The 5,000-nt window shown below is 49.7% G+C and overlaps 1 protein-coding gene across 1 annotated transcript in view; it reads left to right on the forward strand.

Annotated features, from left to right (window-relative positions):
• The window catches only part of ints3 (integrator complex subunit 3), a 39,916-nt gene that overhangs the window by 27,805 nt on the left and 7,111 nt on the right, over nucleotides 1–5,000 (forward strand).

The following is a 5,000-nucleotide window of genomic DNA, read 5'->3' on the forward strand; positions in this document are numbered from 1 at the left end:
TACTGCTCTGTTACTCCTCTGTTGCTGCTATTACTCCTCTGTTACTGCTCTGTTGCTGCTCTGTTACTCCTGTTACACCTCTGTTACTACTCTGTTAATCCTGTTACTGCTTTGTTGCTGCTCTGTTACCGCTCTGTTACTCCTGTTACTGCTCTTTTACTCCTCTGTTGCTCCTCTGTTACTGTTTTAACTACTACTCCTGTTACTCCTCTGTTGTGTCCTACCCTCACCCATTTACTCCTACTACCCTTACCCATTTACTCCTGAACTACCCTCACCCATTCACCCTCCTCTGTTACTCCTGTTACTACTTTGAACTACCCCTGTTACCCATTCACCCTGAACTTCCCTTACCCATTCTTCTCCCTGAACTCCTGTTCACTGCTCTTCACCCTGAACTTCCTGTTCCATTCCTCTGAACTACTGAAACCCATTCACACATTCACCCTGAACTACCCTCACCCATTCACACATTGTTGAACTACCCTCACCCATCCGGGCATTGTCCTGAACTACTGCTCACCCATTCACACATTCACCCTGAATTACCCTCACCCATTCACACATTCATCCTGAACTACCCTCACCCATTCACACATTCACCCTGAACTACTACCCTCACCCATTCACCCTGAACTACCCTCACCCATTCACACATTCACCCTGAACTACCCTCACCCATTCATCCTGAACTACCCTCACCCATTCACCAACCCTGAACTACCCTCACCCATTCACCCTGAACTACCCTCACCCATTCACCCTGAACTACCCTCACCATTCACCCTGAACTACCCTCACCCATTCACACATTCACCCTGAACTACCCTCACCCATTCACACATTCACCCTGAACTACCCTCACCCATTCACACATTCACCCTGAATTACCCTCACCCATTCACACATTCACCCTGAACTACCCTCACCCATTCACACATTCATCCTGAACTACCCTCACCCATTCACACATTCACCCTGAACTACCCTCACCCATTCACACATTCATCCTGAACTACCCTCACCCATTCACCCTGAACTACCCTGAACTACTACCCTTCACCCATTCACCCTGAACTACCCTCACCCATTCACACATTCACCCTGAACTACCCTCACCCATTCATCCTGAACTACCCTGACCCATTCACACATTCACCCTGAACTACCCTCACCCATTCACCCTGAACTACCCTCACCCATTCACCCTGAACCCCAGACCCTCACCCATTCACACTGAACTACACCCTGAACTTCACCCTGAACTATTCAACCATTCACCCTGAACTACCCTCACCCATTCACACATTCACCCTGAACTACCCTCACACATTCACCCATTCACCCTGAACTACCCTAACCCATTCACCCTGAACTACCCTCACCCATTCACACATTCACCCTGAACTACCCTAACCCATTCACACATTCACCCTGAACTACCCTCACACATTCACCCATTCACCCTGAACTACCCTAACCCTTTCACACATTCACCCTGAACTACCCTGACCCATTCACACATTCACCCCTCACCCATTCACCCTCACACATTCACCCTGAACTACCCTCACCCATTCACATTCATCCTGAACTACCCTGACCCATTCACACATCACCCTGAACTACCCTCACACATTCACCCATTCACCCTTCAACTCACCCTCTACCCTCACCCATTCACCCTGAACTACCCTAACCCATTCACATTCACCCTGAATTGCTCTAACCCATTCACCCTGAACTACCCTAACCCATTCACCCTGAACTACCCTGACCCATTCAACCCATTCACCCTGAACTACCCTAACCCATTCACCCTGAACTACCCTAACCCATTCACATTCACCCTGAACTACCCTCACCCATTCACCCTGAACTACCCTAACCCATTCACCCTGAACTACCCCTCACCCATTCACCCTGAACTACCCTCACCCATTCACCCTGAACTACCCTCACCCATTCACCCACCCTGAACTACCCCTCACCCATTCACCCTGAACTACCCTCACCCATTCACCCTGAACTACCCTCACCCATTCACCCTGAACTACCCTCACCCATTCACCCATTCACCCTGAACTACCCTCACCCATTCACCCTGAACTACCCTCACCCATTCACCCTGAACTACCTAACCCATTCACCCTGAACTACCCCCTCACCCATTCACCCTGAATTACCCTAACCCATTCACCCTGAACTACCCTCACCCATTCACCCTGAACTACCCTGACCCATTCACCCTGAACTACCCTCACACATTCACCCTGAATTACTCTAACCCATTCACCCTGAACTACCCTCACACATCCACCCTGAACTACCCTAACCCATTCACACATTCACCCTGAACTACCCTCACCCATTCACCCTGAACTACCCTAACCCATTCACACATTCACCCTGAATTACCCTAACCCATTCACCCTGAACTACCCTAACCCATTCACACATTCACCCTGAACTACCCTCACCCATTCACCCTGAACTACCCTAACCCATTCACACATTCACCCTGAATTACTCTAACCCATTCACCCTGAACTACCCTCACCCATTCACCCTGAATTACCCTCACCCATTCACCCTGAACTACCCTCACCCATTCACCCTGAACTACCCTGACCCATTCACCCTGAACTACCCTCACACATTCACCCTGAATTACTCTAACCCATTCACCCTGAACTACCCTCACACATCCACCCTGAACTACCCTAACCCATTCACCCTGAACTAGCCTCACACATCCACCCTGAACTACCCTAACCCATTCACCCTGAACTACCCTAACCCATTCACCCTGAACTACCCTAACCCATTCACACATTCACCCTGAATTACCCTAACCCATTCACCCTGAACTACCCTAACCCATTCAACATTCACCCTGAATTACCTAACCCATTCACCCTGAACTACCCTAACCCATTCGCACATTCACCCTGAACTACCCTCACCCATTCACCCTGAATTACCCTAACCCATTCACCCTGAACTACCCTCACCCATTCACCCTGAACTACCCTGACCCATTCACCCTGAACTACCCTCACACATTCACCCTGAATTACTCTAACCCATTCACCCTGAACTACCCTAACACATTCACCCTGAACTACCCTCACACATTCACCCTGAATTACTCTAACCCATTCACCCTGAACTACCCTAACCCATTCACCCTGAACTACCCTCACACATTCACCCTGAATTACTCTAACCCATTCACCCTGAACTACCCTAACCCATTCACCCTGAACTACCCTAACCCATTCACCCTGAACTACCCTGACCCATTCACACATCCACCCTGAACTACCCTCACACATTCACCCTGAACTACCCTAACCCATTCACACATCCACCCTGAACTACCCTAACCCATTCACACATCCACCCTGAACTACCCTCACACATTCACCCTGAACTACCCTAACCCATTCATCCTGAACTACCCTAACCCATTCACCCTGAACTACCCTCACACATCCACCCTGAATTACCCTAACCCATTCACACATCCACCCTGAACTACCCTCACACATTCACCCTGAACTACCCTAACCCATTCACCCTGAACTACCCTCACACATCCACCCTGAATTACCCTAACCCATTCACACATCCACCCTGAACTACCCTAACCCATTCACCCTGAACTACCCTCACACATCCACCCGGAATTACCCTAACCCATTCACCCTGAACTACCCTAACCCATTCACCCTGAACTACCCTCACACATTCACCCTGAATTACTCTAACCCATTCACCCTGAACTACCCTCACACATTCACCCTGAACTACCCTAACCCATTCACCCTGAACTACCCTGACCCATTCACACATCCACCCTGAACTACCCTCACACATTCACCCTGAACTACCCTAACCCATTCACACATCCACCCTGAACTACCCTCACACATTCACCCTGAACTACCCTAACCCATTCACCCTGAACTACCCTAACCCATTCACCCTGAACTACCCTCACACATCCACCCTGAATTACCCTAACCCATTCACACATCCACCCTGAACTACCCTCACACATTCACCCTGAACTACCCTAACCCATTCACCCTGAATTACCCTAACCCATTCACACATCCACCCTGAACTACCCTAACCCATTCACCCTGAACTACCCTCACACATCCACCCTGAATTACCCTAACCCATTCACACATTCAGAGACACAGAGGTTATTCTCCAGGTTACACACTCCTGTTAATTTGTCTATCTGCCTGCCTGTCTATCTGTGTACCTGTCTTTCTCTCTGTGTGCCTGTCTCTCTGTCTCTCTCTCTCTGTACCGGTCTGTCTGTCTCTCTCATTGTGCCTGTCTCTCTCTCTGTGTACCTGTCTCTGTCTCTGGTTACCTCTCACTCTCTCTGTGTACCTGTCTCTCTCTCTGGTTACCTGTCTCTCTCTCTCTGGTTACCTGTCTCTCTCTCTCTGGTTACCTGTCTCTCTCTCTCTGTGTACCTGTCTCTCTCTCTGGTTACCTGTCTCTCTCTCTCTGTGTACCTGTCTCTCTCTCTGGTTACCTGTCTCTCTCTCTGGTTACCTGTCCCTCTCTCACTGTGTACCTGTGTCTCTCTCTCTGTGTACCTGTGTCTCTCTCTCTGTGTACCTGTGTCTCTCTCTCTGGTTACCTGTCTCTCTCTCTCTGTGTACCTGTCTCTCTCTCTGGTTACCTGTCTCTCTCTGTGTACCTGTCTCTCTCTCTCTGGTTACCTGTCTCTCTCTCGGGTTACCTGTCTCTCTCTCTCTCGGGTTACCTGTCTCTCTCTCTCTCTGGTTACCTGTCTCTCTCTCTCTGGTTACCTGTCTCTCTCTCTCTGGTTACCTGTCTCTCTCTCTCTGGTTACCTGTCTCTCTCTCTGTGCCTTGTCTCTCTCTCTGTGTACAGTCTCTCTCTCTCTGTGTACCGGTCTCTCTCTCTGTGTACCGGTCTCTCTCTCTGGTTACCTGTCTCTCTCTCTC

Source organism: Perca flavescens, chromosome 2 (assembly GCF_004354835.1).
Source record: "Perca flavescens isolate YP-PL-M2 chromosome 2, PFLA_1.0, whole genome shotgun sequence".
Classification (NCBI taxonomy): Eukaryota; Metazoa; Chordata; class Actinopteri; order Perciformes; family Percidae; genus Perca; species Perca flavescens.